Source organism: Haematobia irritans, chromosome 1 (genome assembly GCF_050003625.1).
Source record: "Haematobia irritans isolate KBUSLIRL chromosome 1, ASM5000362v1, whole genome shotgun sequence".
Classification (NCBI taxonomy): domain Eukaryota; kingdom Metazoa; phylum Arthropoda; class Insecta; order Diptera; family Muscidae; genus Haematobia; species Haematobia irritans.
The window spans coordinates 250532239-250550113 of NC_134397.1; the positions used below are offsets into that span (position 1 = coordinate 250532239).

At 27.8% G+C, this 17875-nt stretch overlaps 1 protein-coding gene across 9 annotated transcripts in view; it reads left to right on the forward strand.

Moving 5' to 3' along the window:
- Stat92E (Signal transducer and transcription activator Stat92E) overlaps positions 1 to 17875 on the forward strand; it is a 157595-nt gene that overhangs the window by 40960 nt on the left and 98760 nt on the right. For 2 of the 9 annotated variants that reach the window (XM_075288984.1, XM_075289028.1), the window contains exon 2: positions 13279 to 13364. The exons of the other annotated variants lie outside the window; for them this stretch is intronic. The gene's annotated coding sequence lies outside the window, so the exon portion shown is untranslated. The remainder of the gene's footprint in view (positions 1 to 13278; positions 13365 to 17875) is intronic. 9 annotated transcript variants of the gene reach the window in all.

The window sequence follows — 17875 nt, forward strand, 5'->3', positions numbered from 1 at the left end:
TTTTATTTCTATATAAAATTTTGTCAAAATTTTATTTCTATAGAAAATTTTGTCAAAATTTTATTTCTATAGAAAATTTTACCAAAATTTTATTTCTATAGAAAATTTTGTCAAAATTTTATTTCTATAGAAAATTTTGTCAAAATTTTATTTCTATAGAAAATTTAGTCAAAATTTTATTTCTGTAGAAAATTGTCGAAATTTTATTTCGATAGACATTTTTGTAAAAATTGTATTTCTATAGAAAATTTTGTCAAAATTTTATTTCTATAGAATATTTTGTTAAAATTTTATTTCAATAGAAAATTTTACCAAAATTTTATTTCTATAGAAAATTTTGTCGAAATTTTATTTATATAGAAAATTTTGTCAACATTTTATTTCTATAGAATATTTTGTCGAAATTTTATTTCTATAGAAAATTTAGTCAAAATTTTATTTTATAGAAAATTTTGTCGAAATTTTATTTCTATAGAAAATTTTGTCAAGATTTTATTTCTAAAGAATATTTTGTCAAAATTTTATTTCTGTAGAAAATTTTGTCAAATTTTGTTTTGTGTGTAGGCATCTGACCGATTAAATTTAATTAACCCATACCTACAATAATGTCCTTGAACTTTCTTGTTGTTTTTTTTATAATGCTGCTTCTGTTCCCCATTTCTTAAATAAAAAATCTTTAAGGGACAACTTTGTTGTTGTTGTGGTCGTTGATGTTGTTAAAATAATTATTATTTTATAAACATTGATATCAAAACGTATATCGTAGATAAACTTATTTGTCTCCATTCACCTCAACCTTTTGGCAATATATTTCGGTGGTTCCCCCTGTCATACAAAAACTGTTGTTGTATGTATTTCGACAACAACAACAATAAACGGCATTGTCTATTATTAATTGTTTTATCTTATCTCATTCACTGTCTGTTTTTGTGCAAATTGAATTTTTCTCATTTTTTTAATTGTTGATTGATTGTAGTGTATCAGATCTTCGACAGCTCTTTGGTAGTACTATCAATACATATATGCCACATTGGGAAATAGGAAATTGAATTGAATAAAAAATATTATTGGACGTTTTTTATATATACTTTGTTGTTGTTGGTAGAATTCTTGATGTTTTAGTCGATTTTGCTAAATATTCATATCCAACTAATGGGTATTTCAAACATTTTCTGGGAATAAAATGTTGACAAAATGTTCTATAGAAAAGAACATTTTTACAAAAATTTCTACAAAATTTTTATCAAAATTTTATTTCTAAAGAAAATTCTTATCAAAATTTTATTTCTCTATAGAAAATTTCTATCAAAATTTTATTTTTTAGAAAATATTGTCAAAATTTTATTTATGTAGAAAATTTTGTCAAAATTTAATTTCTATTAAAAATTTTCTCAAATTTTTTTCTATAGAAAATTTTGTCGAAATATTATTTCTATCTAAAATTTTGTCAAAATTTTATTTCTATAGAAAATTTTGTCAAAATTTTAATTCTATAAAAAATTTTGTCAACATTTTATTTCTATAGAAAATTTTGTAAGATTTTTATTTCTATAGAAAATTTTGTCAAAATTTTATTTCTATAGAACATTTTGTCAAAATTTTATTTCTATAGAAAATTTTGTCAAAATTTTATTTCTATAGAAAATGTTGACAACATTTTATTTCTATAGAAAATTTTGTCAACATTTTATTTCATGGAAAAATTTGTCAACACTTTATTTCTTGGAAAAATTTGTCAAAATTTTATTTCTATAGAAATAAATTTTGTATAGAAATAAAAAGTTGACAAAATTTTCTATAGAAATAAAATTTTTAAAAAATTTTCTATAGAAATAAAATGTTGACAAAAATTTCTATAGAAATAATATGTTGACAAAACTTTCTATAGAAATAAAATGTTGACAAAAATTTTCTATAGAAATAAAATTTTGACAAAATTTTCTATAGAAATAAGACTTTATTCTGATTATTAATTTGACAAAATTTTCTATAGAAATAAAATTTTGACAAAATTTTCTACATAAATAAAATTTTGACAATATTTTCTAAAAAATAAAATTTTGATAGAAATTTTCTATAGAGAAATAAAATTTTGATAAGAATTTTCTTTAGAAATAAAATTTTGATAAAAAATTTTCTAGAAATAAAACTTTGACAAAATTTTCTATAGAAATAAAATGTTGACGAAAAAGAAATAAAATTTTTACAAATTTTTTAATAGAAATTAAATGTTGACAAAATTTTCTATATAAAAAAAGTTGACAAAATTTGGCATATTTTCTATAGAACTAAAATTTTGACAAAATTTTGACAACATATTCTATAGAAATAAAATTTTGGATAGAAATAAAATTTTTGACAAAATATTCTTTAGAAATAAAATTTTGTTGTTGTTTTTTATTGCAGCTTAAACCCATACATTGACTAAACTACAAGTGTAGCTTAACCAACAGAGGAAAAGAATGTTTGTCAAATTTATTTGGGCTAAGCCCTATAGACTGCAAGATGGTTGGATGGACGCACGTTTCGGAATTACCACATTCCTCATCAGCATCCTCTACTTGCAGAAAAACTATCAACCAATTATCAGAATAAATTCAGGCAGTTCATTAAACCCAACATGAACCATACTTGAACCTTCCGAAAAAAGGTTTTGTATGATAGCCAGCTTATGCCGAAATAAATTCGAAACAAACATATCTCTTTTCTTATGCCACTGTCAAATCATCGATTTGAGTGTAGTTGGCTGGGTTTGTTTTTTTTTCATTCTTTTGTTTTGTTAAAATTTTGACAAAATTTTCTATAGAAATACAATTTTGACAAAATTTTCTATAGAAACACAATTTTGACAAAATTTTCTATAGAAATAAAAGTTTAACAAAATTTTCTATAGAAATAAAATTTTGAAAAAATTCTCTATAGAAATAAAATTTTGACAAAATTTTCTATAGAAATAAAATTTTGATAAAAATTGTCTATAGAAATAAAATCCAATTTTGAAAAATTTTGTCAAAATTTTATTTCTATAGAAAATTTTGTCAAAATTGTATTGCTATAGAAGTTGTTTGTCAAAATTTTATTTCTATAGGAAATTTAGTCAACATTTTATTTCTATAGAAAATTTTTGTCAACATTTTATTTCTATAGAAAATTTTGTTAACACTTTATTTCTTGGAAAAATTTGTCAAAATTTTAGTTCTATAGAAAATTTTTATCAAAATTTTATTTTTTAGAAAAATTTGTCAAAATTTTATTTCTATAGAAAATTTTGTCAAAATTTTATTTCTATAGAAAATTTTGTCAAAATTTTATTTCTATAGAAAATGTTGTCAACATTTTATTTCTATAGAAAATTTTTGTCAAAATTTTATTTCTATAGAAAATTTTGTCAAAATTTTATTTCTATAGAAAATTTTGTCAAAATTTTATTTCCATAGAAAATTATGTCAAACTTTTATTTCTATAGAAAATTTTGTTCAAATTTTATTTCTATCCAAAATTTTATTTCTATAGAAAATTTTGTCAAAATTTTATTTCTATAGAAAATTTTTGTCAACACTTTATTTGTATAGAAAATGTTGTCAAAATATTATTTCTATAGAAATTTTTGTAAAAATGTTATTTCTATAGAAAATTTTGTTCAAATTTTATTTCTATAGAAAATTTTGTTAAAATTTTATTTCTATAGAAAATTTTGTTAAAATTTTATTTCTATAGAAAATTTTGTCAACATTTTATTTCTATAGAAAATTTTGTCAACATTTTTTTCTATAGAAAATTTTTGTACAAACTTTATTTTTATAGAAAATTTTGTCAATATTTTATTTCTATAGAAAATTTTGTCAATAGGTCACATAACGATCCTGCAATATCAATTGGCGCACAGCATTAATGGTTTCCAGAACAACAACTGATTTTGGTCGACCTTCACGAAATTCGTCGTGGACTGAACTACGACCCCGATTAAATTCGCCATACTATCGATAAACACTGGTCCTTCAGGGAAATTTGAAGTAAACTGAACTAAATGACAATGACTTTGATATATAAATTAAAATAATCTATTGTAAATTATTAAATTAACTTATAATTAAGGATCAGAGCTCTTCCCTTAAGGATCAAATAATCCTAAATATTCCCCACTGTGCAGAGTTGGACATATATGAGAATATTTTTTTTGCCGTGAGTGATATATTATGGTTGTATACGTACGCAAGTCATCCATCAATTTGTTATTTATCAAAACGCATCTGGAACGTTGAGGTCTATCACGACATGGTACGAATATATTCGTATTTGTAATAATATTGATTGTTTCCTCCTCCTCCTCCTCTTGCTGGCCAAAGCATCTGCAAAACTTTTCAGTAAGTTTAATATTAAATTAATATATTGTTTATTAAATGGAAAAGTTTTTGGGAAACATTTCCACATAATATTAGAAAATTGAAAAAGTAACATATTTAGTATGCTAAACATGCAAATGATGCTATAATAAGGAAATTTCCAATGAAATATATTGCTCTCAATATTATACAGTAAGAAGTTGTTCGTAAAAAATTCTTTAAATTGTTTTATTTATTCTGACAAATTTATTTCGGTTTCTCAAAGCATCACCCCACCTCCTTGGACGCTATATATGTATATATTCCAATGTTTTTTTTGTTTTGCAATTCCCATAATAGCTGTTCCTATAAATTTCCGGAATAGCCAGCAATCCAAGCAAGAAAATTTCATTAAAATTCAGCCAACGAAATTTTTCATTATAGTAAGGATAAATTTTCATTAATACAATGACAATTTTGATGTGATTTATTTTTAAACACCTACACAACAAGAATAATATATTCACAGGAAAACATTTCACGAAATTTTTTCCAAATTAAAATCTTATTGGAGTTTTAAAAAATATTCAATTAAATAATTAATTGATTTAACAAATTTTTTAATTGAAACAAAAATCAATCCCAAAAATTAATAGTAACAATTAATTTTTTAATTGGTACTATCTTTTCTGTGATTGAAGACATTTCAATTAAAAAATCGAGTGGATCAATTAATTTCGTGATTGAATCAGAACAACAATTTTTTGTGTGTTCTTATTTCTTATTTACAAGATGGCTGATATGCAATGCAACAGAGTAAGAATTAATAAAGTGGTACAGATTATTTAAATTTTGTCGAAAAAAATGCTAAATACATTCTAGAAAAATTGAACATTTTGAAAATAAAGGGTGATTTGTTAAGAGCTTGATAACTTTTTTTTTAAAAAAAACGCATAAAATTTGCAAAATCTCATCGGTTCTTTATTTGAAACGTTAGATTGGTCCATGACATTTACTTTTTGAAGATAATTTCATTTAAATGTTGACCGCGGCTGCGTCTTAGGTGGTCCATTCGGAAAGTCCAATTTTGGGCAACTTTTTCGAGCATTTCGGCCGGAATAGCCCGAATTTCTTCGGAAATGTTGTCTTCCAAAGCTGGAATAGTTGCTGGCTTATTTCTGTAGACTTTAGACTTGACGTAGCCCCACAAAAAATAGTCTAAAGGCGTCAAATCGCATGATCTTGGTGGCCAACTTACCGGTCCATTTCTTGAGATGAATTGTTCTCCGAAGTTTTCCCTCAAAATGGCCATAGAATCGCGAGCTGTGTGGCATGTAGCGCCATCTTGTTGAAACCACATGTCAACCAAGTTCAGTTCTTCCATTTTTGGCAACAAAAAGTTTGTTAGCATCGAACGATAGCGATCGCCATTCACCGTAACGTTGCGTCCAACAGCATCTTTGAAAAAATACGGTCCAATGATTCCACCAGCGTACAAACCACACCAAACAGTGCATTTTTCGGGATGCATGGGCAGTTCTTGAACGGCTTCTGGTTGCTCTTCACTCCAAATGCGGCAATTTTGCTTATTTACGTAGCCATTCAACCAGAAATGAGCCTCATCGCTGAACAAAATTTGTCGATAAAAAAGCGGATTTTCTGCCAACTTTTCTAGGGCCCATTCACTGAAAATTCGACGTTGTGGCAGATCGTTCGGCTATTCATGATGAAATGTCAAAGCATACTGAGCATCTTTCTCTTTGACACCATGTCTGAAATCCCACGTGATCTGTCAAATACTAATGCATGAAAATCCTAATCTCAAAAGAATCACCCTTTATTTGATTAAGATTATAAAAAATTATAAAAATTATTTGGCAATATGAAAAAAAAGTCACATCCCAAACACTGAATTTGGATCACACCTAAAGAAGTGATGCAAACTCAGTGCAACGGCTATTGAAATGGTGGACATCCGATCTATGACAAGCCCATCCCAGCAAAAAAATTTGGAAGTACTTTTAAAGGCACAATTTAAAAGCACTTCCAGAAATGTTCTTCCAAAGATGTTCTTTAATTTAACTACTCAGGAAGTTCTTTTAATTCAATTTTTAATAATTAGCTGTTTTCATATTTTTAAAGGTCAATTTAATTTTTTTTTTGTTTCAAATATGTTAAAAACAGAGTAAGGATTAATAAAATGGTACAAATTATTGAAATTTTGTCGAAAATTGTCTAAATTCATTACGAAATTTTCAAAATATTTGAGGTCAAGAGTTTCAGACAATGCATTAAAAATCATAAAAAATTATAAAAATTAATTAGTTGTCAAAATATGACAAAATTTTTTAATTTACCTTCAAAAAACTGAATTCGGATCACACCTAAAGAAGTGATGCATAGTCAGTGCAACGGTTGTTGAAATGGTGGACATCCGCCCTACACACAAAAAAATTTTTTTCTGATTCAATCACGAAATTAATTGATCCAATTAATTTTTTAATTGAAATGTCTTCAATCACGAAAATGATAGTATCAATCACAGTTTTAATTGGTCATAGAAAAAATTCTTGATTAAAATATTAATTGATTTCATTAGCAAATTTCAATTAATTTTTTAATTGATTCAATTAAAAATTTAATTGATGTTGATAGCCAAACTCAATTAATTTTTTAATTAAGAAATGTAACTATTTTCAATTATTTTCTGAATTGGTTTCTATTTGGATTAACAATTGATTGTTTGAAATACATTTTTAATTAAAAATTAAAAAAATATTCATCACTTTCTTTAACTGACGTAGTCGTCCGAATTTGATTAACGGCCATTTTCATGTATCTCCGTTAGACTTTAACTCCCAGTTAACAGAAAGTAAAATGGAAATATCTTCTCTCCGGTTAACTTTAACTGAAAAATTTTTAGCAGTTAAATTCCTAACTGGTATATGGAATATATAGACATGATGACAGGCATGTCCATAGTACGGTTTAAAAGTTCGTTAGCTAACGTAGCACTAACGGAGCTTCCTGAAAATGGGGGTAAAAAGTTAATTGTATCAATTAATGTTTTAATTACAAATTTTTAAATTTCCAATCATCGACTTAATTGACTTAATATTTCTATCTTGATTAAAAAGTTAATTGTATCAATTAATTTATTAATTGACATTTTTTTCAACTTCAATTAACTTTTTAATTGGAAATATTTTGGTGATATTTTTTTCTGTGTATGACAAGCCCATGTTAAATTCATCGCTTCTGCGCACCAATTTTGCACCACTTCCGGATCCAAAAAGAACATTTTTTTGGTGACGCTTTTTTGCTGGGACTCGGGTTTCAGTTTTTTTAAATTTCTTTATTCAAATGAACTTCCAAGGCACAACTTCTAAAGTAATGCAAAGGATCCAAAAACGGAGTACTTCCGTGCTATGACAAGCCTATGTAAAATTCATAGGATATGATCCAAGTTTGCACTACTTCCGGATCACAGATAGGGAATCCAAACTACTTTTTTAGAAGCTCTTGTTTTGCTGGGAACTTAAAGCAAGGGTGAAAGGTTGCCATTAAGAGCATAAATGAATGCATTCTAAAACTTAGACAACTTTAAAAGATTTTTGTTACCTGAATAAAAAAAACAATATCGTTTAAATTGCCAAGGTTTTGTATCTATCATCTATCCTACATATGCTCATTCTCTTGCCATTTACAATTTGTACCATTAATTACTATTAAATCAATTCATATGTACAGAAACTTTTTCCGGCTTTAAGCTGTAACAATGTCAGTAGCTTAGAATAAACTTCACATTGTATTGTTTTAGTTTTTCATTATATCGTCTCACTGTCTCACTTGTTTGCTCTCGACTTTAGTATTGTTATTTTGTCCATTATATAAAAAATATACATATATTGTTTTATGGCTAGCAACAAAGCTTTGTATGTTTATTTTACCGTCATAATAGTAATTTATTAATACTAATTTATAGAGATAACATTTATAAATGTTACCTGTTTACTTATGATGAATAGCAAATGGGAGTGAGCTACACGGATGAAAAATACTGTTTTCTATATGTTTCGTGGTAAAAATAAAATGTTTAGAAGTTACATTTTTAGCACTTTATTTGAAAGCATATGATGTTTATAACCTGGTATAACATGTTTGGGACATAAATGTTAGAACATATTATGATTGGGACATGACATTTTCTTAACTATAATGTCTCTACATGCAAACATATATTAATTGCGACATTTCGTAGAAACATACACACAGTGAGAGAATCTAATGAGAGATAGATTGGGAGCCACCGTGATGCAATGGTTAGCATACCCGCCTTGCATACACAAGGTCGTGGGTTCGATTCCTGATTCGACCGAACACCAAAAAGTTTTTCAGCGGTGGATTATCCCACCTCAGTAATGCTGGTGACATTCCTGAGGGTTTTAAAACTTCTCAAAGTGGTTTCACTGCAATATGGAACGCCGTTCGGACTCGGCTATAAAAAGGAGGTCCCTTGTCATTGAGCTTAACATGGAATCGGGCAGCACTCAGTGATAAGAGAGAAGTTCACCAATGTGGTATCAAAATGGACTGAATAGTCTAAGTGAGCCTGATACATCGGGCTGCCACCTAACCTAACCTAATGAGAGAAAATGGAAAATTAATGAAATGAAAATGAATGAAACAAAATTTTCTATAGAAATAAAATTTTGATAAAATCTTCTATAGAAAAAAATTTTTAAAAAATTTTCTATAGAAATAAAATTTTTACTAAATTTTCTATAGAAATAAAATTTTGACAACATTTTTTATAGAAATAAAATTTTGACAAAATTTTCTATAAAAATAACATTTTGACAAAATTTTCTATAGAAATAAAATTTTGAGAAAATTTTCTATAGAAAAAAAAATTGCAAAATTTTGTAAAGAAATAAAATTTTTACTAAATTTTCTATAAAAATAAAATGTTTACTAAATTTTCTATAGAAATAAAATTTTTACTAAATTTTCTATAGAAATAAAATTTTGACAAAATTTTTTATAGAAATAAAATTTTGACAAAATTTTCTATAAAAATAAAATTTTGACAAAATTTTCTATAAAATAAAATTTTGCAAAATTTTCTATAAAAATAAAATATTAACAAAATTTTCTATAAAAATAAAATTGTAGCTTAACCAACAGAGGAAAAGAATGTTTGTCAAATTTAGTTGGGCAAAGCCTTATAGACTGCAAGATGGACGCACGTTTCGGAATTACCACATTCCTCATCAGCATCCTCTACTTGCAGCAAAACTATCAACCAATTATCAGAATAAATTCAGGCAGTTTATTAAACCACACAAAAACCACACTTGAACCCTCCGAAAAAAGGTTTTACATTGATAGCTGGCTTATGCCGTAATAAATTTTTTTGGAGGGTTCAAGTGTGCTTTTTGTTGGGTTTAATAAACTGCCTGAATTTATTCTGATAATTGGTTGATAGTTTTGCTGCAAGTAGAGGATGCTGATGAGGAATGTGGTAATTCCGAAACGTGCGTCCATCCAACCATCTTGCAGTCTATAAGGCTTTGCCCAAATAAATTTGACAAACATTCTTTTCCTCTGTTGGTTAAGCTACACTTGTAGTTTAGTCAATGTATGGTTTTAAGCTGCAATAAAAAACAACAACAATGCTTAAAGAACAAAACCAACAATAACAAAACAAAACGAAATAAAATTTTGACAAAATTTCCTATAGAAATAACATTTTGACAAAATCTTCTATAAAAATAAGATTTTGACAAAATTTTCTATAGAAATAAAATTTTGACATAATTTTCTATAGAAATAAAATTTTGACATAATTTTCTATAGAAATAAAATTTTGACAAAATTTTCAATAGAAATAAAATTTTGAAAAAATTTTCAATATTGTGAAAACAAATTTCAATAGAAATAATATTTTGAAAGAATTTTCTATAAAAATAAAATTTTGACAAAATTTTCTATAAAAATAAAATTTTGACAAAATTTTCTTTAAAAATAAAATTTTGATAAAATCTTCTATAAAAATAACATTTTGACAAAATTTTCTATAGAAATAACATTTTGACAAAATTTTCTATAGAAATAAAATTTTGACAAAATTTTCTATAGAAATAAAATTTTGACAAAATTTTCTATAGAAATAAAATTTGACAAAATTTTCTATAGAAATAAAATTTTGACAAAATTTTCTATAGAAATAAAATTTTGACAAAATTTTCTATAGAAATAAAATTTTGACAAAATTTTCTATAGAAATAAAATTTTGACAAAATTTTCTATAGAAATGCAATTTTGACAAAATTTTCTATATAAATAAAATTTTTGTGAAAATTTTCTATAGAAATAAAATTTTGAGAAAATTTTCTATAGAACTAAAATTTTGTGAAAATTTTCTATAGAAATACAATTTTGACAAAATTTTCTATAGAAATAAAATTTTGACAAAATTTTCTATAGAAATAAAATTTTGACAAAATTTTCTATAGAAATAAAATTTTGACAAAATTTTCTATAGAAGTACAATTTTGACAAAATTTTCTATATAAATAAATTTTTTTTAAAATTTTCTATAGAAATAAAATTTTGAGAAAATTTTCTATAGAAATAAAATTTTGTGAAAATTTTCTATAGAAATACAATTTTGACAAAATTTTCAATAGAAATAACATTTTGACAAAATTTTCTATAGAAATTAAATTTTGACAAAACTTTCTATAGAAATAACATTTTGACAAAATTTTCTATAGAAATAAAATTTTGACAAAATTTTCTTAGACATAAAATTTTGACAAAATTTTCTAAAGAAAAAAAATGTTGACAAAATTGTCTATAAAAATAAAATTTTGATAAAATCTTCTATAAAAATAAAGTTTTGACAAAATTTTCTATAAAAATAAAATTTTGGAAAAATGTTCTATATAGAAATAAAATTTTAACAAAATTTTCTAGAGAAATAAAATTTTGACAAAATTTTCTAAAGAAAAAAATGTTAACAAAATTCTCTATAGAAATAAAATTTTGACAAAATTTTCTATACACCCAGAAAAGGAATATGATAACCTCAAACATGTTTTAAGAGCAAAATGTTATTTTTGGGTGGTGACCATGTACTAAAGACATTCTTGCAATTTTGAACTCCAAATTTTTCTTTCAAACTACAAAATTTTCTTTAACAAGCGAAAAAACTTAGTTATGTCTAATAAATTTTCTTGATTTTGTGGAAAAATATTTATATATAGTGATGCCAACCCAGCAAAAACTAGGTAACCACATCTCATTACAATTGGCATTACCAGGAGTAAAGCTGTCATTACACGTTGCATTACATTGCGGTGAGTTATAATGACTTACTTGTAATGACAAAAATAAATATAATGCCTAATAATTTTCGAATTTTTATTCTCAAATTTTTAGGCAGTTGGCTTAATAAAATAGAATTGAAAGGACTGAATACTTCTTAGTACGAATGAACTGAAATATTTTTCTATGCTAAGTGTTATTCGTATGTATGATAAGCTTTCAATAATAAAGGAAGTCAGAGTTATCATTTTATATGAAATTTTACCAAATTTGGTTTTAGTTCAGTTTTTGTTCATTTTTACGAATGCTTTGTTATCAGGTAATAAAATTTTCTTGTTCAGTAGTAAATTCTTATACCCCGCGAAGAAAACGGTATTAGTAAAATGCCATGCCTTATTCTAGTTAATGAACTATTCCTAACTGCTTTCAGTTTAGGATTTTTTACTGAAGCAAGTAAATTTTATTATTTCACACAATAACACTAGTTTACAAAAAAAAAATAAAAAATTCATGTTCAAAATTTTGATCTGCTGAATTCGAAAAAAATTAAATTTTTTTTATGGAACGACATTTTTCGGTCGTTTTTCTTCTAGTTGATCTTATTACTTACGTTAGAGTATCATCTATACGATCATGAACTTCTCTTCCACACATTTTTTCAATGGTTTATAATTTTCTGGCGGAAAAAGGTCCTTTCTAAATTTTTTGAAAATTTGGCTTTTCCCATCGAAAATTTTTGAACCACTTACGAATAAGTGATTACATATTAGGTTATTATAAAGTACTTTAAAAGCACTACTTATTTCATGGCCGAAAGTATGCCTGGGGAGAAGTACTTTCCTCCTAGAACATGCGTATGTAAATGTAATCCGGAGCGATGCCAATTAATAAGTGATTATTATTTCTTAAAACGGCTTACTTACAAGATTACCGGGTAATGAGAGTTTTTGCTGGGAACGTCTGCAATACTGTTTAGTTAAAATTTTCTACAAATATTCAAAATTTTCTAAAATTAACCGAAAGGGCGCATATTTAAGGAGATATGATGACCTAAAGAAGTATATGTTTGAGAGTGTATGTTACAGGGGCGATTTTTTTGAGGGTGTTGCTAAAGGATTTTGGTTGCCCTCAAAAAAGGGGACACTAAAGCCAATTTAAATTTATTTTGGTTTTAAAGTATGCAAACAAAATAGGGGAAATTTTTTCACATTTGCTATAATGTAACTAAAATCAAATAATTGTTGTGACCTAAAATAGAGTTAAATCGGCTATGGAAATTATCGTTGACTTTTTTAAGGACACATTGTCCCAAAGAAAAGTTGTTTGTTTTCTACGTGGAAATATTTTCAATTGATTTTTTTTTAGTACAAAAGATGTAAAATTTGTTTTTTTTGTGTACTCAAATAGAAACGAAAGATTGTTTGCATAGATTTTTCATTTGCTTGGGTAATAAATAAAAGCCCCCTTCCTTTAATGTCTAACATTTTATTTTTTTCATTATTAAGTAGATAGCATTAAAACTTGACCATATTACATTCAATTATATTCTTGAAATATTTATATAATTTTAATACCGTTAATTAATTTTATACATTTTTTTTGTCTTTTTGTTGTATCCTTACAGGTAATAACCACTTGAATGTTTTCATTCCGATCTACTTGACGAATCCAAACAAGTATTTACAAACTTTATAAAGCTGCGCCAAAAAGGTACTTAAGTAGATATTTGTTCAATTTCATACTTTGAATAGCTATCAAAAAATGAATTTCAATAGAATTCATAAGGTTTCACTTCTGTATGTGAGCCTTCTTTAAATTGAATAGAAAACGAAGGAAAAAAATACCAAAATGAAGAGAGAACCTAACAGACAGACAGGTTGCTAGTTAATCCAGATGTCTTGTTTTCCACCATTTCCTCCAGTTTTGAATAAAATGTTTTCATTATTATGCGGGCACATACATAAATTTAAGCAAGACCAAAATAAAGATTTTTGTCTGGTGTGTATTTAGAAAACAAATTCTTCGGTACACAAAACAAATATTAATAATTTTTATGGAATTTGGGAATATGATCAATTATCAATAATTAAACCCAAAATTATTAAAATTAAGAAATTATTAATGCGCTCAATTATAAAATTTAATAAAATTCAATTTAGTGAAATGAATATTCCAGCAAAAAATGCGTCGCCAAAAAAGTAGTGAAAATGTTCTTTTTTGCATCCGGAAGTGGTGCATCCGATTCATCCGATGGTCAAAATTTTCGATGACGCTGAGACATAATGGAGGTTCTATGCCGTTAATGTGCCGAATTATCTCATCCTTTAGCTCTTGAATTGTGGCTGGCTTATCCACATACACCTTTTCTTTCAAATAACCCCAAAGAAAAAAGTACAACGGTGTCAAATTACATGATCTTGGCGGCCAATTGACATCGCCATTACGTGAGATAACACGGCCATTGAATTTGTTGCGCAAAAGAGCCATTGTTTCGTTAGCTGTGTGGCAAGAGGCACCGTCCTGCTGAAACCACATATCGTCCACATTCATATCTTCCAATTCGGGCCATAAAAATTCGTTATCATCTCACGATAGCGAACACCATTCACAGTAATTGCCTGACCGGCCTAATTTTGGAAAAATACGGCCCGATGATGCCGCCAGCCCATAAACCGCACCAAACAGTCACTCTTTGTGGGTGCATTGGTTTTTCGACAATCACTCTTGGATTCTCATTCGCCCAAATGCGGCAATTCTGTTTATTGACGAATCCACTGAGGTGAAAATGTGCCTCATCGCTGAAGATGATTTTCTTCGAAAATTGATCATCCGCTGTTGCCATTTCTTGGAACCATTTAACACGTTGTTGGATTGTGTATCTCTCCATGGTTCAAATTGAGTAAGTCCGAAATAGAGAAATGTCAAATAAAATTCGGAAAAAACTTGGCGTTTAGGTGTGGTGCAATTTCAACATCGGTCCTTACAATTTAACCACCCTTTATTTCTAGAATCTAGAACTCAAATCGGAGGGCCGGTTTATAAGGGGGCTATATCACAAATTGTACCGATACACAATATATTCTGCACACCTATTTATGGTCCCAAAAAAACCTCTAGATTTCCAATTTCAGACAATTTTGATAAAAACTACAGTTTCTAGAATCCCAAAAAATAAAATCATTCCTTGCACACCTATTTATAGTCCTAAAAAAATCTTCCGATTTTCGATTTCGGACAAATTCGACAAAAACTACGGTCTCTAGAAGTCCAAAAAGTAAAAACGGGAGATCAGTTGATATGGGGGCTATACTAAAACATGGATGATACTGTATCCCCCACAAAAGGTGGACCGATACACACCATTTTCGGCACACGAATTTGTGGTAATAAAATACCACTAGATTTCCAATTTCAGGCAAATTGGATAGAAACTACGGATTCAAGAAGCCTTAGAAGTAAAATCGGGAGATCGGTCTATATGGGGGATATACCAAAACTGAGACCGATACTCACCATTTTCGGTAGACCTTATTATGGTCTTAAAATACCTCTAGATTTTTAATTTCAGGCAAATTGGATAAAAACTATGGTTTCTACAAGCCCAAGATCCAAAATCGGAAGGTCGGTTTATATGAGGACTATATCATAACGTGGACCGATATAGCCCATCGTCGAAATTTACCCGCTTGGAGACAAAACACGAGCTTGTGCAAAAATTAAGCAAGATAGCTTTATTATTGAAGGCTGTAACATGATTACAACAGATATCCAGACAGACAGACGGACATGGTCATATCGTCTTAGAATTTCTCCCTGATCCTGAGGATATATATATTTATGTAGGCGGAAATCGATATTTCGATGTGTTACAAACGGAATGACAAACTTATTATACCCCGATCACCATTCTATGGTGGTGGGTATTAAAATACTGATAAAAATAAAAAGTGAAATTGGATTTTTTTCATCCAAATGAACTTCCAAGGCACAACTTCTACAGCAATGCATAGGATCCAAAAAAGGAGTACTTCCGTCCTATGCTAAGCCCATGTAAAATTCATTGGATATAAGCCAAGTTTGCACTACTTCCGGATCACAAATTGGGGATCAAAACTATTTTTTAAGCTTTTTTTTTTTGCTGGGTACTTTTTACACAAAAAAATTATATTTTTCTAATATGATAGTACCCATCACAATATTAGATGTGCAAAATAATTGTTTATAATAATTTAATTTCATATTTTATTTAAATTTAATAAACTAGCTATTTAATTAAAATTATTTGCTGTGATTTTTATGTTTTTGTGTATATTTGGTAAATACGATATAACTTTTATCGAACTACACACAAAAAAATAATTCATTTATTTTATGAATAGTGTTCCCAAAAATTTTCCAAACACGGAATTCATAAATTGTATGAAGAAAGTTCATAAATTAAAAAATACAGGTTTTCATTGACTACGAATGTACACATAATATTAATGAAATTTGTAATTATACCCTAAACCACATAGTGGTCAGGGTATAATAAGTTTGATCGGCCAAAAAATGTGCCTACCAGAAATATTGATTTTAGACCCTATAAAATATATACCGATCGACTCAGAATCACCTCCTGAGTCGATCTAGCGCTTGGTGTCTGTCCGTCCGTCTGTCTGTCCATGTATTTGTTGTTCACAGGATTCCGGTCGCAATTATTAACCGATTTTGATGAAATTTGGTACAGGGAGTTTTTTGGGCACAAGGACGAACTCTATTGAATTTGGAAGAAATCGGATCAAATTTAGATATAGCTCCCATATATATGTATCGCCCGATTTCGACAAATGGGGTCACGTTGCGCGTTTTTTCAAACGGATCGTCACCAAATTTGGCAAAAGGTAATCTTTTCCATCGCCCTTCAAGTCTGCAAAATTTTATCCAAATCGGTTCAGATTTAGATATAGCTCTCATATATATGTATCGCCCGATTTTCCCAAATTTGGCCGCAACACCTTTATTTATCAACCGATCTTACTCAAAGTTGCCTAATAATAATCTTCTATAGCACTTTCTATATGTGCAAAAAATCATCGAAATCGGTTCAGATTTAGCTATAGCTCCCATATATATGTACCGCCCGATTTTTCTAAATTTGGCCATAAAACCCTTATTTATCAACCGATCTTGCCCAAATTTGGCTAAATGTAGTCTTCTATAGCACTAACTGTATGTGCAAAAAATCGTCGAAATCGGTTCAGATTTAAATATAGCTCCCATATATATGTATAGCCCGATTTTCCCAAATTTGGCCATAGAACTCTTTTTTATTAACCGATCTTACTAAAAGTTGGCTAGATCCAGTCCTCTATAGTACTAACTATATTTGCAAAATTTCATCGAAATCGGTTCAAATTTAGATATAGCTCCCATATATGTATCGCCCGATTTTGAAAAATTCGCCCTTATAACCTTATGTTTGACCATACAGGCCTCATTTCGTAACTGATCTTACTCAAATCTTGCACAAGGTAACCTTTTGTGGTATTAATCAATCCCGCAAAATATTATGCAAATTGGTTCAGATTTAGATATAGCTTCCATATATATGCATCGCTCGATTTTCCCAAATTTGGCCATAGTACTCTTATTTATTAACCAATGTTACTCAAATTTCAAATTTTGATGTATTAGCCGATCGTACTTATACGTACTTGTAGCTCTTACATAAGAATATTGCTCGGTTTTTACAAATTTGTATTTATTACCCACATTAACTGAGCGATCTCCTCTTTTTTAATAATGGGCACAATATTAGTGACATACTAGCTCCGTAGGCGCAATATCAACACAGCCAGTGTTGCTAGAAGTAGGGGAAATTCCCTATATGTAGGGCTTTTCTAATATTTAGCGTCTTGTAGGGACGTAGGGCCACAATGTAGGACATTTTCACTCAACACAATTTGTAATAATTTTTACATTTTGGTGGTTCTAGAGGAGGAAATTAGAAGCCGGCAAGGCTTGATCTTTAACAAAGTGTGGTATACTTTATTCCTGTAGAGAATTTTGTCAAAATTTTATTTCTATAGAACATTTTGTCAAAATTGTATTTCTATAGAAATTTGTTTTCAAAATATTATTTCTATTATTTCAAAATAATATTTTCTCAAAATGTTATTTCTGTGGAATTTTTTCTCAAAATTTTATTTCTATAGAATTTATTGTCAAAATTTTATTTC